We start from the raw sequence: 24844 nt of genomic DNA on the forward strand, positions 1-24844 counted from the left end.
ATTTTTGAGGGACTGCGATAGATGAAAGTGTTCCTAAGGTTTAATAGCTGTCACCAGAGGTAATAAAACCACAGTAAAGAAAGTGGAACAGTTAATTACTAAGCAAATGCAAAATTAAATCAACTATCCCCAATGTCAATCAAGGGATAGACAGAGTATAGAATATGATACCTAATATATAAAGAATGGAGGAGGAAGAAAAAGGAGGAGAAAAAGAACCCTTAGATTGTGTTTGTAATAGAATATTAAGTGAGTTATGTTAGACTCATAGATAGCAAGGAAGTTAACCTTGAACCTTTGGTAACCATGAATCTAAAGTCTGCAATGGCAATAAGTACATACCTATTGATAATCACCCTAAATGTAAATGGACTGAATGCACCAATCAAAAGACATAGAGTCACTGAGTGGATAAAAAAACAAGACCCATCTATACGCTGCCCACAAAAGACTCACTTTAAACCCAAAGACAAATACAGACTAAAAGTGAAAGGATGGAATAAGATATTTCATGCAACTAATAGGGAGAAAAAAGCAGTAGTTGCAGTACTTGTATCAGATAAAATAGACTTCAATAAAATAGACACACATAAACAGAATCCGAAATGAGAAAGGAAAAATCACTACAGACACCACAGAAATACAAAGAATTATTAGAGAATACTATGAAAAATTATATGTTAACAAACTGGATAAACTAAAAGAAATGGACAACTTACCAGAAAAATTCAACCTTCCAAGGCTTACCCAGAAAGAAACAGAAAATCTGAACAGAGCAATTACCAGCAAAGAAATTGAATTGGTAATCAAGAAACTACCTAACAACAAAACGCGTGGACCAGAAAGTTTCACCACTGAATTTTACCAAACATTTAGTGAAGATCTACTACCCATCATCCTTAAAGTTTTCCAAAAAGTAGAAGAGGAGGGAATACTCCCAAACTCATTCTATGAGGCCACCATCACCCTAATACCAAAACCAGGCAAAGACATCACACACACACACAAAAATTACAGACCAATATCGCTGATGAACATAGATGCAAAAATACTCAACAAAATATTAGCAAACTGAATTCAAAAATACATCAAAAAGATCATCCATCATGATCAAGTGAGATTCATCCCAGGGATGTAAGGATAGTACAACATTCGGAAATCCATCAACATCATCCATTACATCAATAAAAAGGACAAAAACCACATGATCATCTCCAAAGATGCTGAAAAAGCATTCAACAAAAGTCAACATCCATTCATGATAAAACCTCTAAACAAAATGGGTATAAAATGCAAGTAACTCAACATAATAAAGGCCATATATAACAAACCCACAGCCAACATTATACTTAATAGCAAGAGGCTGAAAGCTTTCCTTTAATATTGGGAACAAGACAAGGATGCCTACTCTTCCCACTTCTATTCAGCATAATACTGGAGGTCCTAGCCACAACATTCAGACAACACAAACAAATAAAAGGCATCCAGATTGGCAATGAAGAAGTTAAACTGTTCCTGTTTGCAGATGACATTATATTGTATTTAAAAAACCATAAAGAATCCACTCCAAAAGTACTACATCTAATATCTGAATTCAGCAAAGTTGCTGGATACAAAATTAATACACAGAAATCTGTGGCATTCCTATACACTAACAATGAACTAGCAGAGAGAGAAATCAGGAAAACAATTCCATTCACAGTTGCATCAAAAAGAATAAAATACCTAGGAATATACCTAACCAAGGAAGTGAAAGACTCTGAAAACTACAATACACTCATGAGAGAAATTAAAGAAGATACTAGTAAATGGAAACACATCCTGTGCTCATGGATAGGAAGAATTAATATTGTCAAAATGGCCATTCTACCTAAAGCAATCTACAGATTCAATGAAATTCCTCCCCAAATACCAAAAGGATTACTCAATGAACTAGAGCAAATGGTTCAAAAATTCACATGGAACCACAAAAGACCCTGAATAGCCAAAGCAATCCTGAGAAGGAAGAATAAAGCTGGGGGGATTATGCTCCCCAACTTCAAGCTCTACTACAAAGCCACAGTAATCAAGACAATTTGGTACTGGCACAAGAACAGAACCATAGACTAATGGAACAGACTAGAGGGCCCTAATATAAACCCAACCATATATGGTCAATTAATATATGATAAAGGAGCCATGGACATATAATGGGGAAATGACAACCTCTTCAATAACTGGTGTTGGCAAAACTGGACAGCTACATGCAAGAAAATGAAACTGGATTGTTGTTTAACCCCATACACAAAAGTAAACCCAAAATAGATCAAAGACCTTAATGTAAGTCATGAAACCATAAAACTCTTAGAAGACAACATAGGCAAAAATCTCCTGAATATAAGCATGAGCAACTTCTTCCTGAATGCATCTCCTCGAGCAAGGGAAACAAAAGAAAAAAATGAACACACGGGACTACACTAAACTAAAAAGTTTCTGTACAGCAAAGGACACCATCAACAGAACAAAAAGGCATCCTACAATATTGGAGAATATATTTGTAAATGACATATCCGACAAGGGTTTAACATCCAAAATATATAAAGAACTCACATGCCTCAACACCCAAAAAGCAAATAACCCAATTAACAAATGGGCAGAGGATATGAAGAGATAATTCTCCAAAGAAGAAATTCAGATGGCCGACTGTCACATGAAAAGATGCTCCACATCACTAATCATTGGGGAAATGCAAATTAAAACCACACTGAGATATCACCTCACACCAGTAAGGATGGCCAGCATCGAAAAGACTAAGCAAAACAAATGCTGGTGAAGATGCGGAGAAAGGGGAACCCTCCTACACTGCTGGTGGGAATGTAAACTAGTTCAACCATTGTGGAAAGTAATATGGAGGTTCCTCAAAAATCTAAAAATAGAAATACCATTTGACCTGGGAATCCCACTCATTGGAATTTACCCAAAGGATATAACTTCTCTGACTCAAAAAGGCATATGCATCCCTATGTTTATCACAGCACTATTTACAATAGCCAAGATATGGAAGCAACCTAAGTGTCCATCAGTAGATGAATGGATAAAGAAGATGTGGTACATATACACAATGGAATAATATTTAGCCATAAGAAAAAAATAAGTCCTATCATTTGCAACAACATGGATGGAGCTGGAGGATATTATGCTCAGTGAAGTAAGCCAGGCAGAGAAAGACAAGTGCCAAATGATTTCCCTCATTTGTGGAGTATAACAATGAAGTAAAAGTAAAGGAGCAGAATAGCAGCAGACTCACAGACTCCAAGAAGGGACTAGTGGTTACCAAAGGGGAGGGGTGGGGGAGGTTGGGTCAGGAGGGAGGGATATGGGGACTGAGGGGTATTATGTTTAGTACACATGATGTGGTGGGTCACGGGGAAAACAGGGTAGCACCGAGAACATAAACAGTGATCTGTGGCATTTTACTGCACTGATGGACAGTGACTGCATTAGGGTATGGGTGGGGACTTGATAATATGGGTAAATGTAGTAACCACATTGTTTTTCATGTGAAACCTTCATAAGAGTGTGTATCAAACATACCTTAATAAAATATTTTAAAAAAAGACTTTATGAAGGTAAAAAAGAGAAAAAGAAAGTAATGACTGGACCTGGTGGGACCTAAGGTCTTGAATGTTAAGTCATCAATGTCTGTACCAGCAGCCGGGGCTCAGTCCCCTTCCTTGCTCCCTCAGGATCAAGACATCCCTTTGCCTGCATGGGCAGCTGAGCAGCCTCTGTTGGGGCCCAGGTAGGTGGTCAACAAAGATGACTGCCTTTTGCAATCCTGGACTGAAATGCTACTCTCCTACATCAGAGCTATTATTTCTCCTTGGGAAAATTCCATGGTTGCTACAGAAACTCCAAATCCAAATTTGGACTGATTACCCATAATTATATGAGGGCAGATGCCCCTCTTGCCCACACTTTATTTAATGCCCACTGCATATTTCCTCTAGATGGAATGCTTCCCACTAATGGAAAGATACCTGTCCCACTTGATTCTCAGAGACACAGCTGGGTCTTCGTGGAGATGTGCTGATGCCCTGGCAGTGACTGGCCCCACCATATGCCTCTTCAGTTGAGAGTTCCAGGCTGATGGGCTCTAAGCTCAACAACCATGATGCTCAATGCCTCCCTCTGTCTTCCTTCTGATGTTCCATTATTGCTATGGCAACAATAGAAAACACATACACAGGTTATTAACCCAACAATACTGTTGTCTAATGACACAACCTTATGTCTTTTAAATTACTATGTGTCCCTGGACTGAACTCTCCATCTCTTCCTATGGACTTGGACCACCACCTCCTTTCTACCTGGACACCCTTTTGGACCCTTGCAAGGCAGCATCTAAGTTAGTTCTGGCTGCTGGAACAAAGAACCATAGCTTGGCTGGCTTATATACAGCAGACATTGTTTTCCCACAGTCCTGGAGGCTGGAGGTGTGAGATCAGGACCCTGGCATGGTCAGGCGCTGCTGAGGGCCTTGCCAGGTTGCAGGTGGCCACCATATTTTATCCTCACATGGTGGGAAGATGGTGAGGGAGCTCTCTGGGGTCTTTATAAGGGCATGGGTTCCATTTGTGAGGGCTCCACCCTCATGACCTGATCACCTCCCAAAGGCCCACCTCCTTATACCACCCCCTTGGGGCCAGGAATTCAGTATGTGGATGGGGGACACACACGTTCAGATACTAACTAGTGGGTCTGCTAGCACAGCTCTCTTGGTCTTTGACTGTCTGGGGTGACCTTTTGGTCTCTACTCTAGTCTGGGAGAATAGCTAGGGCTTCTGTGTACTTCCTGATCCCCCCTCCTCCTCTTTGTGATGCTGTCAGCCAGCTCTGCCATGGGGAGCTCTCCAGTCCACCAGAGTGTAGATCACTGAAGCGCTGGTCTTTCAGGTCAGTTTTGCAGTCATTCAGCTCAATCCAGACCTGCTGGTCACTGTTTTCCTTATTAGACTCAGCACTGGTATTGTCTGCAGTGTCTCTGATTTGTGAGTTTGCAGGATTTCCAGGCCCCAGCCCTGCAGCCTGGGCATCCAGATTTGGCCTGGGCATTCCCTCTGCTCACTCACCAGTCAGTGGGTGACCCACCATCCCTACATGAAGGGCCTGGCCTGCTGGAGGCAGGCTCTCTCTCAGGCTCACCAGAAGCCCTTTTCCCCCAATCCGCTCCCTGGTTCAGGCCCCGGCTGATGTTGGCTCATCCCTATCTGCTCCTCTATCAAGGCCCATCTGGCACTTGGACAATGGAATCCATGGGGTTTTGGTTGGCTGTCTAGCTTCTCTGGATGTGTTTTTGGGGAGTTGTAGGAGATTCGAGAACTACCTGCCAATGGGCTGTCTTCTCTGATTCTTACCTGTTCCCAAATGCTTTAGTTCTTGTTTTTGGATATTTTACCTACATAATCATATATATAGATACATGCAGTTTTATTTTTTCCCACCCAATATTTATATTTAAAGTCTTATTGTATTGATAAAAATTTCCCCAGTGATGCTAAATCATCATGGTGGTACTGGGTCGCCCTGTTTCTCTCGTGTTCTTGGTATCACCGAGACCATCTAATGTTCCCAAGGCAGAAACAACTGCTTTGAAGTATGTTAGGCAAATGCTGTTTTGTTCCTACTTTTTACTTATTTACTTATTTATTTATTTATTTTGGTATCATTAATCTATAATTACATGAGGAACATTATGTTTACTAGACTTCCCCCATCAACAAGTCTCCCCCACATACCCCATTACAGTCACTGTCCATCAGCGTAGTAAGATGCTGTAGAATCACTACTTGTCTTCTCTGTGTTGCACAGCCCTCCCCATGCCCCCCTGCCACATTATACATGCTAATCGTAATGGCCCCTTTCTTCCCCCCCTTCTTTCCCAACCATCCTCCCCAGTCCTTTTCCCTTTGGCAACTGTTAGACCATTCTTGGGTTCTGTGATTCTGCTGCTGTTTTGTTCCTTCAGTTTTCTCTATTCTTCCACATATGAGTGAAATCATCTGATACTTGTCTTTCTCTGCCTGGCTTATTTCACTGAGCATAATACCCATGTTGTTGCGAATGGTAGGATTTGTTTTCTTCTTATGGCTGAATAATATTCCATTGTGTGTATGTACCACATCTTCTTTATCCATTTATCTACTGATGGACACTTAGGTTGCTTCCATTTCTTGGCTATTGTAAATAGTGTTGGGATAAACATAGGGGTGTGTATGTCTTTTTCAAATTGGGCTGCTTCATTCTTAGGGAAAATTCCTAGAAGTAGAATTCCTGGGTCAAATGGTATTTCTATTTTGAGCATTTTGAGGAACCTCCATACTGCTTTCCACAATGGTGGAACTAGTTTACATTCACACCAGCAGTGCAGGAGGGTTCCCCTTTCTCCACAACCTCGCCAATATGTGTTGTTGTTTGCCTTTTGGATGGTGGCCATCCTTACTGGTGTGAGGTGATATCTCATTGTGGTTTTAATTTGCATTCCTTGATGACTAGCAATGTGGAGCATCTTTTCATGTGTCTGTTGGCCATCTGAATTTCTCCTTTGGAGAACTGTCTGTTCAGCTCCTCTGCACATTTTTTAATTGGATTATTTGCTTTTTGTTTGTTGACGTGCATGAGCTCTTTATATATTTTGGATGTTAACCCTTTATCGGATCTGTCATTTATGAATATATTCTCCCATACTGTAGGATGCCTTTTTGTTCTATTGGTGGTGTCCTTTGCTGTACAGAAGCTTTTCAGCTTGATATAGTCCCACTTGTTCATTTTTGCTTTTGTTTACCTTGCCCAGGGAGATATGTTCATGAAGAAGTAGCTCATGTTTATGTCCAAGAGATTTTTGCCTATGTTTTTTTCTAAGAGTTTTATGGTTTCATGACTTACATTCAGGTCTTTGATCCATTTCGAATTTACTTTGGTTTATGGGATTAGACAGTGATCCAGTTTCATTCTCTTACATGTAGCTGTCCAGTTTTGCCAACACCAGCTGTTGAAGAGGCTGTCATTTCCCCATTGTAAGTCCATGGATCCTTTATCATATATTAATTGATGGTATATGTTTGGGTTAATATCTGGACTCTCTATTCTATTCTTTCTGGTCTGTGGCTCTGTTCTTGTGCCAGTATGAATTTGTCTTGATTACTGTGGCTTTGTAGTAGAGCTTGGAGTTGGGAAGCGAGATGCCCCCTGCTTTATTCTTCCTACTCAGGATTGCTTTGGCTATTTGGGTTCTTTTGTGTGGTTCCATATGAATTTTAAAACTATTTGTTACAGTTCGTTGAAGAATGTTGTTGGTATTTTGATAGGCATTGCATTGAATCTGTAGATTGCTTTAGGCAGGATGGCCATTTTGACAATATTAATTCTTCCTAACCAAGAGCATGGGATGAGTTTCTATTTGTTAGTGTCCTCGTTAATTTCTCTTAAGAGTGTCTTGTAGTTTTTGGGATATAGGTCTTTCACTTCCTTGGTTAGGTTTTTCCTAGGTATTTTATTTTTTTGATGCAATTGTGAAGAGAATTGTTTTCCTGATTTCTCTTTCTGCTAGTTCATTGTTAGTGTATAGGAAAGCAACAGATTTCTGTGTATTAATTTTGTATCCTGCAACTTTGCTGAATTCAGATATTTGTTCTAGTAGTTTTGGAATGGAGTCTTTAGGGTTTTTTATGTACAGTATCACGTCATCTGCAAATAGTGACAGTTTGACTTCTTCTTTACCAATCAGGATGCCTTGTATTTCTTTGTTTTGCCTGATTGCCATGGCTAGGACCTCCAGTACTATGTTGAATAATAGTAGGGAGAGTGGGCATTCCTGTCTTGTTCCTGATCTTAGAGGAAAAGCTTTCAACTTCTCACTGTTAAGTATGATGTTGGCTGTGGGTTTGTCATATATGACCTTTATTATGTTGAGGTACTTGCCCTCTATACCCATTTTGTTGAGAGTTTTTATCATGAATGGATGTTGAATTTTGTCAAATGTTTTTTCAGCATCTATGGAGATGATCATGTGGTTTTTGTCTTTTTTTTATGTGATGGATGATGTTGATGGATTTTCAAATGTTGTACCATCCTTGCATCCCTGACATGAATCCCACTTGATCATGGTGTATGATCCTCTTGATGTATTTTTGAATTCGGTTCGCTAATACTTTGTTGAGTATTTTTGCATCTATGTTCATCAGGGATATTGGTCTGTAATTTTCTTTGTCGGTGGGGTCTTTACCTGGTTTTGGTAGTAGAGTGATGCTGGCTTCATAGAATGAGTTTGGAAGTATTCTCTCCTCTTCTATTTTTTGGAAAATTTAAAGGAGAATGGGTATTATGTCTTCTCTATATGCCTGATAAAATTCAGTGGTGAATCCATCTGGCCCAGGGGTTTTGTTCTTCAGTAGTTTTTTGATTACCAATTCAATTTCTTTGCTGTAATTGGTCTGTTTAGATTTTCTGTTTCTTCCTTGGTCAGTCTTGGAAGGTTGTATTTTTCTAGGAAGTTGTCCATTTCTTTTAGGTTTTCCAGTTTGTTAGCATTTAGATTTTCATAGCATTCTCTAATAATTCTTTGTATTTCTGTGGGGTCCGTCGTGATTTTTCCGTTCTTTTTTCTGATTCTGTAGATGTGTGTTGATTCTCTTTTTCTCTTAATAAGTCTGGCTAGAGGCTTATCTATTTTGTTTATTTTCTCAAAGAACCAGCTCTTGGTTTCATTGATTTTTTTTTCTATTGTTTTATTATTCTCAATTTTATTTACTTCTTCTCCGATCTTTATTATGTCCCTCCTTCTGCTGACTTTGGGCCTCATTTGTTCTTCTTTTTCCAGTTTCAATAATTGTGACTTTAAACTATTCATTTGGTATTGTTCTTCCTTCTTTAAATATGCCTGGATTGCTATATACTTTCCTTTTAGAACTGCCTTCGCTGCAACCCACAGAAGTTGGGGTGTTGTTCTGTTGTTGTCATTTGTCTCCATATATTGCCTGATCTCTGTTTTAATTTGAACATTGATCCATTGATTATTTAGAAGCATGTTGTTAAGCCTCCATGTGTTTGTGAGCCTTTTTGTTTTCTTTGTACAATTTATTTCCAGTTTTATGTCTTGTGGTCTGAGAAGTTGATTGATAGAATTTCAATCTTTTTGTATTTACTGAGGTTCTTTTTGTGGCCTAGTATGTGGTCTTTTCTGAAGAATGTTCCATGTGCACTTGAGAAGAATGTGTATCCTGCTGCTTTTGGGTGTAGAGTTCAGTAGATGTTTGTTAAGTCCATCTGTTCTAGTGTGTCGTTCAGTGCCTCGGTGTCCTTACTTATTTTCTGTTTGGTTGATCTGTCCTTTGGAATGAGTGGTGTGTTGAAGTCTCCCCAAATGAATGCACTGCATTCTATTTCCTCCTTTAATTCTATTAGTATTCATTTCACATACATTGGTGCTCCTGTATTGGGTGCATATATATTTATAATGGTTATATCCTCTTGTTGGACTGAGCCCTTTATCATTATGTAATGTCCTTCTTTATCTCTTGTTACTTTCTTTGTTTTGAAGTCTATTTTGTCTGATACTAGTATTGCAACACCTGCTTTTTTCTCGTTGTTTGCATGAAATATCTTTTTCCATCCCTTGACTTTTAATCTGTGCATGTCTTTGGGTTTGAGGTGAGTCTCTTGTAAGCAGCATATAGATAGGTTTTGCTTTTTTATCCATTCAGCGACTCTATGTCTTTTGATTGGTACATTCAGTCCATTTACATTTAGGGTGATTATTGAAAGACATGTACTTATTGCCATTGCAGGCTTTAGATTTGTGGTTACCAAAGGTTCAAGGGTAGCTTCTTTACTATCTAGCCATCTAACTTAACTCTCTTATTAAGCTATTATAACACAGTCTGATGATTCTTTATTTCTCTCCCTTCTTATTCCACCTCCTCCATTCTTTGTATGTTACGTGTTTTATTCTGTACTCTTTTGTGTTTCCTTTGACTGCTTTTGTGAGTAGTTGATTTTATTTTTTGTCTTTAGTTAGTATTTGGTTGGTCTAATTTCTTTGGTGTGATTTTATTTTCTCTGTTGACATCTATTTAGCCTTAGGAGAGCTTCCATCTAGAGCAGTCCCTTTAAAATATCCTGTAGAGGTGTTTTGTGGGAGACATATTCCCTCAACTTTTGTTTGTATGGGAATTGTTTAATCCCTCCTTCATATTTAAATGATAATCATGCTGGATACAGTATTCTTGGTTCAAGGCCCTTCTGTTTCATTGCATTAAATATATCATTCCATTCTCTTCCAGCCTGTACGGTTTCTGCTGAGAAATATGATGATAGCCTGATGGGTTTTCCTTTGTAGGTGACCTTTTTTCTCTCTCTGGCTGCCTTTAATACTCTTTCCTTGTCTTTGATCTTTGCAATTTTAATTATCATATGTCTTGGGGTTGTTCTCCTTGGGTCCCTTGTATTTGGTGTTCTGTTGGTCTCCATGGTCTGAGAGACTATTTCCTCCCCCTGTTTGGGGAAGGTTTCAGAAATTATTTCTTCAAAGACACTTTCTATCCTTTTTTCTCTCTTCTTCTTCTTCTGGTACTCCTATAATGCAAATATTGTTCCATTTGGATTGGTCACACAGTTCTCTTAATATTGTTTCATTCCTAGAGATCCTTTTATCTCTCTCTGCCTCAGCTTCTCTGTATTCCTGTTCTCTGATTTTTATTCCATTGACAGCCTCTTGCACCTCATCCAGTCTGTTCTTAAGTCCGTTCAGAGATTGTTTTATTTTTGTGTTCCCCCTCCCTACTTGCTCCTTTAGCTCTTGCATATTTCTCTATAGGTTCATCAGCATGGTTATGACCTTTAGTTTGAATTCTTTTTCAGGAAGATTGGTTAAATCTATCTCCCCAGGTCCTCTCTTGGGGGTTGTCTGGGTAATCCTGGACTGCACCAAATTCTTCTGCCTTTTCATGGTGATAGAGGTAGCTGTAGGCAGGTAGTGCATGTGTCATCTGGGAAAAGAAAGTCCTTTCCTGCTTGCTGCTCACCTTGCCCTTCTCCACTCCCTGTGTCAGTTACCTGCACTCCTGGAGCAGCCTCCAGATTAATCCCCAAAACTGCCATGAGCGGGGTCACTGTCAGGGTATCCCAGAGTCCTGCAGGGAGTGGCAGGCACACTGGAAGTGCTCTCCTGCGAGAGCAGCACCTCTTTGCACCTTCCCCCAGTTTCTTCTGCCTGCGCAGGCAGTTGCACACTGGTGGCATCCTTTGGGTCTGGCATGGGTGGCTTCACGCTGGGAGGAGATTCTTGGTGGCTGCTGGGGGTGCGGCCACTCCCGGGCCAATTTGCCGCTGCTGCAGGCATGCGTGGCTGCTCTCAGGTTACTGAGCTGCTGTGTCGGAGGCTGCGCCAGCTGGGGGAACAACTGCCAGGCTTCTTATTGCTGTGGAGGGCTTCAGAGCTCTACTGCCACCCAGGGGGTTAGGGGGCCTGGAGTTCCCCGGGATTCCCAGCTGCTGGTCTGAGTGTGCTGGGACAATTCCATCCAGCTGTGAGGTCTCTGTCCCTTTAAGACTTTCAAAAAGCACTCACTTTTCTTTTCTCCAGGGGATCCATTTGTGGGGACCCGCTCGCAGATTTTGCTTTTCCGTTTCTCTAATATTCAGCACACCATGCACTGTGTGTCTGTGCTCCCGGTGTGGATTACTAGAGCTGGTTGTTTAGCAGTCCTGAGCTTTCACTCCCTCCCCTCTCCGACTCCTCTCTTCCCACTGGGGAGCTGGGGTGTTGGGGGGTGCTCGGGTCCTGCCGGGCCACAGCTGGTATCTTACCCCCTTCGTGAGGTGCCGAGTTCTCGCAGATGTAAATGTAGCCAGGCTGTTGTACTGTATCCACTGGTCTCTCTTTTAGGAATAGTTGCATTTTCAAAAATATATACAGTTTTGGGAAGAGATTTCTGCTGCCCTACTCATGCTGTCATCTTGGCTCCTCTCCTGTTCCTACTTTTGATTTTGAAGTCTACTGATTAGCTATTAATTTAGGATCTGGATCACTATTTTGTGAGATTGTTTCTGCAGTTTCCCTTTGTGGTTGGCATTTATCCCTTGCTGATATCAGAGTTAAATTTGCTTGGCAAAATAAATGTGATATTCTTTTCATCTTTCTACATATTCTGGAAGGATTTTAATGTTCTTTAAAAATCACAGATGCATTTAATATCTTGAACTCTTTGTGGCTATAATCACTTTAGAAGCTAGAAATTTCTCCTGGGAATCCCATCCTGGCTTTGCTTGTTATTCGATGTTTGGGGATTGCCTCATTGCAGGCTATGGAATCACTAAGAATAAGAAATCAGCCCAGGCATTATTTCTCTACCTGCAGGGCACGTATGTCTAAATAGCCCTGAAAGGCACGTGTTTGTGAATATTGCAAAAGAGGTAACTGAGGCTCAGAGAGTTTCTCTGACACGGCCTAGTTCCCACAGAACAGAACTGGCACTTGCCCTTGAATCTTTATTTGCAAATCCTGTCTTTCATTTCATTTCTCCTGCATCAAGCCCAGTCTGCTGATGACTGTTTATATTAATTATTATTTCTACCAACTCGTTAAAGGAAATGGCTCAGAGAACAGTACATTCCTGAGCATCATGAAGTTTCCTTCCCAGCCCACTCAGCAGTGCAGAATGTTTCCGACCCAGCCACCAGCGAGCGCGTGCGGCCCCCAGCAGGGGCAGCCAGACTGGGTCCCGTGTGAACGGCATGAGCCTGGTGTAGGCCGGCTGGCTGAGTCTGCCCAAGCATTTGTTTTGTCTGGGGCCTCAAAACCAGGTGGTCCATTTCCCAGATATGTTGCTGGTAATTCCCGATACTTTTCCCCCAAGGCAGTTCCATCTGCAGCTTTTCCTGGATTTCTTCTCATGAGCATTTTTGACATTGTTCTAGATTTTACTTGTCATAGAAATCCACTGTGGTCAAACTGGCTTTCACACCTCTTCCAGCTGGTGATTGCTAGCATGAAGCTGGTGAGGGCATGCTTCTCAGCAGCCCCTTATTGCCCAGGGTCTAGGTCACCCACAGAGCATGCAGACCCGCAGGTTATAATGGGAGGTAGTGCTCTCCTGCATTGCTCAGCAGAGGACCCCCAGGAGGGGTTCCCTACAAACAGGCTTGACTTGTGCCTGGCTTCCCTGGTCTAGCACCAGGGATCCTAGTATCTTGGGACAAGAAAGGTCCTTAGAGTCACTAGAGCCTTTCTTAGCTGCTGCTGCTTCCTGCCCAGAAGCCATGAGGACAGTTCTAACACACATTCACTTATTTGAAATCTATACTACTTGACATGTCTCTGGAGTTTACCCAACCTCGTAGAGGTATGCTTAATGTAGAAAAAGTTGCACATGCTTATTGTCCACCTTGGATGCACTTGGTGCTGTGCGTACACCCGTGATGCCATCACCACGAAGCGGAAGGCACTCGTTGCTTCTGTGAGATTTCTTGCGTCTCCTTGCTTTTGTGTGATAACATTTATCTCCCCTCTTAATACGCTTTTAGGTGTACAATACTGAGGTGTTAACTACAGGCATGGTATTGCCCCACTATGTAGACCTTCTAATGTCCCAGGTTGAGCACGCTGTGGCAAATGGAAGGCTGAAGCGTGCTCCTCCTATACACATATGCCACATTTTCTCTACCCTTTTGTCTGTCAGTGGACACTGGGGCTGTTTTCAAATCTTGGCTATTGAGGAGAATCCTGCGGTGGGCATGGGAGTGCAGGTGTCTCTTTCAAGTCTTTTGGGTAAATACCCAAGAGTGGGATTGCTGGTGACCTAAAGGGCAGGAACCACAAGATGGCCTTGGATGGTTTCTCTTCAGGGGCACCAGCCACATGACCATGGAGGGTCCTGCCAGGTCGTCGAGCTCCAGCTCAGCCACAGGCACTGTTTGCCAGGGATTAGGCGACGGCTGGCTGAGAAAAGCCCACCTCCTGAAGGGCTTGCTAACAGCACACGGAGTGAGACCTGTAGCAGCAGCCCTGGTGAGGCCTCTGCGGCACAAAGGCTTCCCTGGGAGGTTAGGGCAGGAGCCGCTCTTCAGGCTGTTCCTCTGCTTCCCGGCTCATACTGACCCGAAAGCCAGGACGACGGTGGAGAGACTCCCTTCGCCTCCCTCGCGGGCAGCCGGATGGCTCCCTGCGCACAGCAGCTGCGCCCGCTCCTCTCCTCTCTGCCGCCCCGCAGCGCGGCCCTCGCCTCCGCGCCGGCCTGGGGCCGCATCCTACCACCGTCGCCTTATTAAGCGCTGCTGCTCAGTCACGCTTGGGACTTGAGCCGATGTTGTCTGCAGGCAAAAAGATCACCACGTTTACCCACCACACAGAACAAGGCCAGTGACTTGTAGTGGTGTTTTACAAAGCATAATATTTTTGTTTCTTTCTTAGCAAGTTCCTGTAATTCTTAGACATTGAAGAACTTTATGGTTCCTGTCTGGTTGTTTTGTGAGTTTGTCCTGGATACAGTTTACAAGGGGGGTGTAAACTCAGTTGTGCACCTTGGCTTATTGCTGTGTGAACAAACACTCCTTGCTGATACGAGGGCTTCTGGGATTTATTTAGGCCAGGAGAACCCTAGGCTGGAACGTTGTGAGGTGCCTCCAGGCTCTTTTTTTTCCATCTGGCTCATTTACTTTTAACTAATTTCAGTTGTGTTTGGAGAGAAGCATTCTGTCTAATTGAGTGTTTTTACTTCTCAGGCAATCTAGGAAAAACTGAGACATTTTAACACATATTTTTCAGTTTCTGGTAGTGTAGCCTTTTTTTCCATGTTAATTTTTTTAAGATACAAATAGACAATGGAGGTGGAGGGTCTGCCCTCATGTAAGGCAGGGTTTAAAATAACAGAGTTGATTATTTTATGCAAGCAAGTCAGCTCATCTTCAGGGTGTTTCCCACCTCTGGCAGTTAGGGTGGCTACAGGGTTACTGCTGGGTATGTCTGAAATAGCACACGGTGCTGAGATGGGTCAAACCTGAGTGTTGCATTACACATTTCCCGTCCGATATCAGTGAGCCGCCTGCCAGTTCTACTTCTGATGAACGTAACCTACATCTCCTACATCCCCAACTCATGTCCATCAGCTGTTTTGTGCCAGAGCCAGGATCCAACAGCAGACCTTTACCTCCTTAGATTTATTCTTTCTTTCACACTACAGTTCCCAGGTTTATCACGTTTTTCTGAAACATGGTGAGACAAGATATTCGCACTGGTCTCAGTAAGATATTCCCACTGAAACAGCTAAATTACAGTTCTCTTCCTAACCGTTCCCCCACCTTCCCACCCTGGCCCCACACCAGCTTCTTACCACTTTATCATAATGATACAAAGTCCTATCTAAAATCCATCTTTCACATATATTTATGTTTGCTTATTGGCTGGCTTCTGCACTAGAATGTACATCCAGAGGGCAAACCTGTCTGTCTTGTCTATAGCCATATGCATGTGACCTAGATCCACCATGGGCACCCACTCGGTACCCAGAAGGTTCTTGTTGAGAAAATGGGGTGAGTGGGACATGTTGGCTAAAGGTGTTGCCAGTTCTTTCATGAAGTTATGGGGAAGTTTCCTATTTTTATATTCAATGGTAAAATATTTTGAATTCTAAACTGTGTTCTGGAGACTTCCAGCCTGGAAAAGATGTAAACTGTTTCTGTCTACTCCCCCTGTGAAGTCCAATTATCATCCCTGGAAATAATGGGTCAGACAATCCCAAAAGATGGTAATGAGGGGGCCTGGCTTGGGTGCCAGGACTGGAGGTCAACCCAATGGTGGAGTGATGTATGTTGCCTGGCTCTCCACCCAGCAGGAGACAGCTAGTCCAAGTTCTGCAAACCCAGTGGTAGAAGGCGGCCCAGGGAAGCCCACCCCCCTCTCTGGCTGAGTGGCAACACCGTAGGAAACTCCAGGCCAGTTGGGCATATTCTGAGCCCCACAGACCACAAAGGCCAAGAAGGACTGCCCTCCTCTTCCTGGAGGCCCCCCCACCCAGGCTTGGCAGGAGATGGATGGGTTCCCCACAATCGTGAGACCCGTTTCTCCCACCAGGGGACACTGGGCTGCTCTGGAGGTGTCTCGGTAAGGACACCCTCCCTGCAGGCAGTGTGTTCTTCCACACAGAGAGCCCCATGGCCCTGGGATTCCCCTCCCCAAGGAGACACAGTGTACAAGGGGCCCAGCCATAGCCAGTGGCCTAGCTCAGAACATGCCCTTGTCTCACAGGCCTAGCCTCTGTCCCTCAACCCTGGGACATGGGGCAGTGGGGAGCAGCTTTTAGGGGGTCCTGACACAAGCCCCCAGTAGGGAGGACTCCTCTCTATAGAAACTCCAAGTGACCCTGACTGGAGCCCCTGTTCCCTCAGGCAGCAGCCTCAGGGACACAGGAGCCTCACGGCCCCAGGGAAACCATGTAGACCAAAATTACTTGGAAGGCTCTGCTGATTGGACCATCAGAAGGACCGCAACCCACAAAGCAGGCCAGGACCTGCACGCCAAGTGTAAGTAGGGTGACTGCCTGCTGAAATAGATCATTTACATAGGACCCAGACTCTTCTAATATAGACAAATGCCCAGGATTCAACTGAAAATGTCCTGTCATACCAAGAGCCAAATAAATTATAATCAAATGAGAAAAGGCAATTAACTGATGCCAAGGCCAAGATGAATCAGATGTAGAAACTAGCTGAGAGAGACTTTAAAGCAGCTGTCATGAAAAATGTTTCAATAATCAACTAAACATTCCTTTGCAAAAAATAAAAATTGGAAAGTCTCCGTAGAGAAATGAAAGTTATGAAAGATAATAAGATGGAAACAAAAATGCAATATTATAAATTCAAAAACTAAACCTATAAAGTGGGTTCAGCTGCACAGTGTAAATGACAAAGGATAAAATCAGTGAATGTGGGGATAGATGAATAGCATTTACCTAACTGAGCCAACAGAGGAAAGAGATGAGAAAGTGAACAGTTCCAGAGACTTTTGGGACAGTAAACAAAGATACAGTATTTCTACGGAGCAGAAGGAGAAGGGAAAAAGAGTGGGCCTGAAGAGTATTGAAAAAAAATGGCTGAAAACTCCTAAAAGGCACACACCTACAGAATCCAAAGACTGAGCCAAAAACAAAAAGGGGAAACACAAATAAATGCATGCCAGGAACCATTATAAATAATATTCTAAAAACTAAAGACAAAGGAAACGTCTTAAAACAGCCGGAGAAAACTGTGCATTACCCCCGGGGAGTACCAATTTGAACATCAGTGGATTTCTGACTTGCAAACCCTGGAACAAGAAGGAAGTAGCACAACATTTTTTAAATGCTGAAAGGAAATAATCGGCATCTGTAAATTCTATAAATTTGATTAAACTATTTGATGAGACTATACTTCAAAAATGAAGGAGAAATAAAGATATTCTCAATGGAAGGACATCTTAGATAATATGTTCCAGTAAATGTACACTTAAAGAGGGAGTTCCTTGAACAGAAAAGAAACAGTAATAATCTAGGAATTAGAGAAAAGGAATGAAGAGAAAAGATCAACAGATAGGTCAGGAGTAGGGGTGTGTGTACAGTCAATGTCCTGTTCTTTATGAGTTTGATAAATCACTTCATGATTGAAACAAACAAAAAAAAGAATGGGACCAACTAACGATGGGGAAGTAAAGGGATCCAAATGGAAGTGAGGTTTGCCCACTTCACTCAAAGTGGTAGAATGTTGATGCCAGTAGCCTGTGATTTCTGCTTATTAATAGGCAGAGCAATCACTGTGCAAACTATACAAAGAGATACACTCAAAAATACTATAAATAAGTTGAGACAGAATCCTAAAAAATGTTCAAGTAACTTAAAGGAAGTCAAGAACAGAGGAAGAGAGGAAGGAGAGGAAACAAATAGATGACACATAATAAAACAGACTCAAGTGCTAAAATACCATGACATTGTAATTACTTCAAATGTCAATGGGTTGCATGTCTTAGTCTAAAGATAGAGATTGGTAAAAGGGATTTAAAAAATGTATGACTGACCTGACTAATGCTTATAAGAAACTCATTCCAACTTCCATGATATCAGTAGATGGAAAAAGATATTTCATAAAAGCATCAACATAAAGAAAAATGGGAGTTGCTATATTAATATCTGATAAAATAGACTTCAGAGCGAGGGATGTTAAAGAATGATAAAAGGATCAATTTGCAAGAAGACATAATGATCCTAAATTTGTACACACCAAACAGCAAAGTCTAAAAATAAATGGAGCAAAACCAGTTTTAGCTGAAAGGAGAAAGAGATAAATCCACAATGACATGTGAGGGTTTCCACACTCTCTCAGAATATAATAGAATTGCTAGATATAAAATCAGCAAAGATAATAGAAGAACTAAAGCACACAACTAACTAACAGAATTTAAGTGATAAATATATAGAACACTCTGACTAAAAGGAGCAGAATACAGATTTTTTTCAAGTACCTATGGAACATTAATCAAATTAGACTATAACCTGGGCCATAAAACTGACCCTGACAAATATGAATGAATACAAATCATACAGAATGTGTTCTTTGACCATAATTGAAAAAAAATTATCAATCAGTGACGTAAAAACAACAGAAAAATCTCTAAACATGTGGAGATTAAATAGCAAAATTTTAAATAACCATAGGTCAAAAAGGAAATTTCAAAGGAAATTTGAACAATGCACAGAACTGAATGAAAATGTAAATATAATATATCAAAAAAAGGTGGCATGGAGCTAAAGCAGAGCTGAGAGGGAAATTCATAGCTGTGACTACTTAGATTAGGAATGAGGAAAGTTCTAAAATAAATGATCCAAGTTTCTAATTCAAGAATCTGGAAAAAGAAGAACAAAGTCAACAAATGTGGCCAGAGGAAAAGAAATAATGAAGAGCAGAAATCAATGTAAAAATGGATAAACTGGACCTCACTAAATTTTAAATTGAAAATAAGAAAATCAGAAATCAATGACACAAAAATCTGATTCTTCACAAAAATCAGCAAAATTGAAAAAACTCTAGCAATGGTGAACAATGAAACCAAAAGTTGACAGAATCAACAATCACCAAAGCCAGCAATTGCAGATACTACTACAATTTGTGTGCCATTAAAAGAGTGAGGAGAAAATTTTATGAACAATTTGCACTAATGAATTTAATTTAGGGGAAACTGATCAATACCTCAAAACCCACAATTTCTAAAACACAGCATGATGAAGTACATAATCTGTGTAGTTCTATGACCACTAAAGAAGTTGACATTTTAATTTAAATCTTCTGTAAAACAAACGTGCAGGTCCATAAGGTTTACAGTTGAAAACTCTACTAATTGTTAAAGAATGACAACCAGAAAAAGAAAGGGGGCATTACGATTAGCATGTATAATGTGGGAGGGGGGCACGGGGAGGGCTGTGCAACACAGAGAAGACAAGAAGTGACTCTGCAGCATCTTACTATGCTGATGGACAGTGACTGTAATGGGGTTTGTGGGGGGAACTTGGTGAAGGGGGGAGCCTAGTAAACATAATGTTCCTCAAAAAAAAAAAAAAACGAACTACCAACCTAGAATTCTCTACCCTGTGAAATGATCTTTTCATAGAAAAGCTGAAACAGAGTATTCAGACAAACAGAAATTGAGGGAACTGTCTTCCAGTAGGCTGCCTTGCAAGAAATCTTAAAAGAAGAAAAAGGAAAATAAGATGGTAAAAAGGAAAATAATAAAATAAATAATAAACTCAGATTTACATAAAGAAAGGAAGAGCATTAAAGGATTAAGTGAAAGTAATATAAAAACTTTATTTTTCTTACTCTTAACTGATCTAACCAGTAATTCATTCAAAATAATACAAATGAAGTATTTGTTATGTAAGATGTATGCATACATCTTATGCATTTATACACTTATGTATGCTTTTATATACATGAAATGAATGACAGCAATGATACAAAGCACCAGATGAAGGAATAGGATTATTTTATTATTTTAAGGTACTCACACCTTGTAAGTGGTACAGTTTTACTTGAAAACTGACTTGGATTAGCTATGAATGTATACTGTGATCTATATGGCAACCACTAAAAAAAGTAAAAAGAATATAATCAATATGCTAGCAAAGGGGAGAAAGTGAAAGCATATAAAATGCTCAGTTAAAACCACAAAAGACAGGAAAGCATGGAAAACAAGAACAAAGGAACAAAGAACAAGGGCAACAAATAGAAAACAGTAACAAATATTAATCCAATTGTATCAATAATCACTTCGAACACTGAGGACTAAATGCATCAAGTAGAAGACAGATCATAAAAGTGAATTCAAAACCAAGACCCAATTATAGGTCATCTGCAAGAAACTCACTTTAAATATAAAGACACATACAGAGTAAAGAAAGTAGGAGTAGCTATATTAATTTCAAGAAGGGCATTGCATAATAATAATGGGATCCAAGAAGACATAATAATCCTTAACATGTATGAGCCTAACAACACAGCTCAAATTATATGATGCAAAAACCTGATAGAGCTGCAAAGAGAAATATATAAATCCACCACCATAGTTACCTAACACAGAACAACTCAATTAACCTCTGGGTTTAAAATTTAACACTAACATTAACATGAAAATGAACTCAAGCAGCCCACAAAAACTTTGTAACCACCACAGTGGCAGTTTCTCTTTGTTATCCCTATTTTCTGAATCTCATGGTCAGAGATAAGGCAGAAAGTTGATTTTGGGGAACCCAGGCCATCCGGTCCTAAGGAGGAACCAATAAGGAAAACAAAAAGCAATGGAATTGACCCAATAATGTCTGTTTAGATCCTTGCAAGTTGCTCTTTTATGTGTCTGTGAACACCACAGTTTCTCTCCATGATATCCCCTTTAAAAGCCCTAACTGCATGTGCTTCAGGCAGACAGTGGTTCTTTAAGGTACGAGACTGCCGCTCTCTCATTTGCTGTCAAATTAATAAACTATACTTTCCCTTTCCTCAAAACCTTGTCATTGTGCATATAACATGGGGTGGGGGGCACGGGGAAGACAGTATAGCACAGAGAAGACAAGTAGTGATTCTATAGCATTTTACTATGCTGATGGATGGTGACTGTAATGGGGCATGTGGTGGGGACTTAATAATGGGGGGAATCCAGTAACCACAGTGTTGCTCATGTGATTGTATATTAATGATACCAAAATAAAAAAAATTAAAAAAAAGTATTTTCCAGAAATCAATGAGGAGGAAACACAAGTCATTTTTTAAGACAAAACCAGACAAAAATAGCATCAAAAAAAAAAGAGAGGGAGAGCAAGGAAACTAAACACTAATATCTCTCACAGATTTAGGTACAGAAATACATGAGGAAATATTAGCAAATTGAATCAAACTGTGTAAAGGGAATTATGTACTGTGCCTAAGGGGGCTTTGTTTCAGGTATACAAGGCAGGGTCCACATTAAAAAAAAACAAGCCATGTAATCCAACATATCAGCAAGCTGAAGAAGAAAAATCACATGATCTTATCAATTGATGAGGAAAAAAGCATTTGAAAAAGTCCAACACTCATTCCTAAATTAGGAATACAGAGAACTACTTCAATTTGATAAAGAGCATCTGTAAAAAAATCTATAGCAGACTTCATTCTTACTAATGAAAACCATGCTTTCTCTCTAAGATCTGGAATGAGATGAGGATATCTGCTCTCACAACTCTTAATAAACTATTGGAAGTTTTAGCAATAAATAGTACAGCAATAAAGCAAGTAAAGGAAACAAAAGGCATACAAGTAGAAAAGGAAGAAATAAAAGCATCTCTATTCACAGATGACATGATTGTCTATAGAAAAATCTCAAGGAATATACAAACAAATTCTTAGAGATAATAAATTAAGGTCACTAAGGTTGCAGGATACAAGATTAATACACAAAAACTGATCTCATCTCTGTCTACTAACAATGAACATATGTCAATGGAAATTTAAAACACAATAGTACTTATAATTACTCCCCGCAAATGAAATACTTAGTTATACATTTGATGAAAATTGTGTAGTATCTCTACAGTGGAATTACAAAATTCCAATGAAAGAATTCAGAGGCCTAAATAAATAGCAAGACATACCATGTTCCTGGATCACAAAATTTAATAGTAGTCAACAGTTAGGTATTGGTGGAAAGACAAACACATCAATTGTAGAACATAGAATGAAGGATCCAGAATTACACCAACATGAATATGGCTGATTTTTGACAAAAGGGGCAAAACTAATTCAATGAAGGAAGGACTTTTCCACAAATTGTTCTGGTGTACAAATGTTTTGGTAACCTTATTCTTAAAAGCCCAAATTGAGCAACCCAGATGGTCTCGGACTGTTAAGAAACTGGCACATCTATGCCATGGGACACATCTCAGCAGAGGAATGGATCGATAAACACATCATCTCATGTGAGCCTCTAGGGAATCATGATGGGTGAAAAAAGCCAAACTCAACAGACTACATTCTGCATGAGTCCATTGATAGAGTGTTTTTGAAATGATACATTTTTAGGAATGGAAAACAGATTAGTGATTGCCATGGATGAGGGTTTGGGGAAGAAGGAAATGGAGGTGGTTATCAAAGCCTCTCCCATTCTTGTGGGGACAAAATAGCTCTGTATCTTGACTGTGGTGGGGGCCACACGAATCTATACATTGAAAGAATTGTGTAGAACCGAATACACAGACACAACCCGAGTGCAAATGAAACGGGAATTCTGAAAAGACCGTGGATTGCCTCAATGTCAATCTGCTGCTTGAGTTTTGCAAAATGTTACCTATAGGAGAAACCAGGTAAAGGCTATGAAGGATCACTCTGCATTATTGTGTATAACTTCCTGTAAATCTACAACTAGCATAATGTACATTTCAATTAAAATGTGTTTGTCCTTCTAAGGATTTATTTTTAACAGTTGATTTGAGGTACACTCAAAGCTGGGCTGTCCTATAAATGTTTTAGAGCTGATGTAATTCTGCAGGAACCTGCATTTAAAAAAATTTTTGCCAAAAATGAAGTACACATTTTAAAATACAAATATTCTGTAAGAAGTGATTAAGAGCAAGGACTTGTTTGCCTGAGTTTCATTCCAGACTGCATGACTCTGAACTTTGAGCAGTTCCTGAATCCACCTCAGTTTCCTCACCTATAACGAGGTGATAATAGTGGTACATGCATGTCAAATTCTCATGAGGGCTACCTGAGTTAATAGATTTAAAACACTGAGGATGGTTCCTGGCACTTACTGAACACATATAAGCATTACCACTAAAAGCACCCACATATTGTTTGAGTCCACCACAGCATTTGTACGTAGTACTTGGTCTCAGATACGTTAAGAAGCTGTATTGTCTCTTTATTCCTGTCATGTGTCATTCAATCCCCTGGACCTCTGATTTGAAAGGTAGACAAGCAGGCTGGGCTGAGGACCCTAGAGATTGTGTACTGGGCTTCCGCTAGGGGGGGCTGCTGAGGGAAGATCCCAGTGAGCCTGGGCTTGCCTCCCTTGGAAGGTCTCTGACAGCCCCCTGACCCCAGTGATCCCAAACTGAGTGAATGCAGCCCAGCCCTGTACCTCCACACCTCACTGCATCCCAGGATGGGAGCCCCACCCCAAGCCCAGACTTCCTGAGCTCTCCTCATGGAAACCTCAAGACCTCGGGGTGCCCGCCTTACAGTTGGGTAAATGCTCATTCTCAGAGCCTTTGCATGATTGAAGGCAATACTGTGTTTGCCCATGACCAGGAGCCCGTGTGAGTATTTCTGGGACCATCAGGGTGACTTTGGGGCCCTGAGAATCTGGGCGTCTGAATCAGCAGTTCAGAGCAGGAGGGCATGCGGTTTGCTGAGTCCAGTGTCCCCTCCAGGAAAGGGCAGTGGCTCACTCCTGTTTGAGAGGACACAGGAATGATGGAAATGGAGGGGGTCAAGTTGCTCACCTCAGAGGTTCTCTTCTGTCTTTTCCAGAATGTAACTGGTGAGGTCTGCTTATCCCACTTCCCAGAAGAGCTCAGGAAGGCCAGACTCAGCTGCCACCCTGGTCTGTCCCACCTATCATCAGATCTGATCATTTGTGTCTCTTTTCTCTCATGCCTTTGCTTCCACATCTGGACCTGGTGTCTTATGTGATAGTGACCAGCAGTGATGAAGCACGTGTGACAGCCGCGCCTGCTGCGCTTGGGGGAGCTGCCTATTCCTGCCATGTGGCTGGTGTGTGCGGCTCAGCTGTGAGGTGTCTCAGAGGGCATGGGGTACTCATGAGCTCAAAGGAAGAAATGAGGCTCAGGGTCGGGCCTGAGTGTTGTGTCATGAATTGAACCCAATGGGAGGACTAAGTAGGTGCCGGGTGTCAGGGCAGGAGGAGCCTAGGGGCAGCGACCAGGAGCATGGTCATGGGAGGTTGGCCATCTGTCCAGGGATGTAGGGGCTCTGTGTCTCTTGGCTCCTCTGCTCCAGAAGAAGGTCAGTAGAACCTTGGAGAAGCCCTTTCATCTCTGAGAGTGCCTGTGTTCTCTGTAGCGAAGACAGCCTGGCTCTCTTCCTATGGCCCTATCACTATGGCCGCCTTCCCCACAGCAGGCTGCAGGGCCTGACCTTGCACCTACATTCCATGACCAGACTGAGCTGCTGCCGAGGCACTGTCTTTACTAGTTCCTGTTTCCTAACAGCTTTATCCAGCTCTTCCATCATCCATCCTGCTGGTTTTCAATCTGCAAATAGATGGAAAGAAGCTGTTACAAGAATTATATATGAA

The sequence above is a fragment of the Manis pentadactyla genome, chromosome 7, assembly GCF_030020395.1.
Source record: "Manis pentadactyla isolate mManPen7 chromosome 7, mManPen7.hap1, whole genome shotgun sequence".
NCBI lineage: Eukaryota > Metazoa > Chordata > Mammalia > Pholidota > Manidae > Manis > Manis pentadactyla.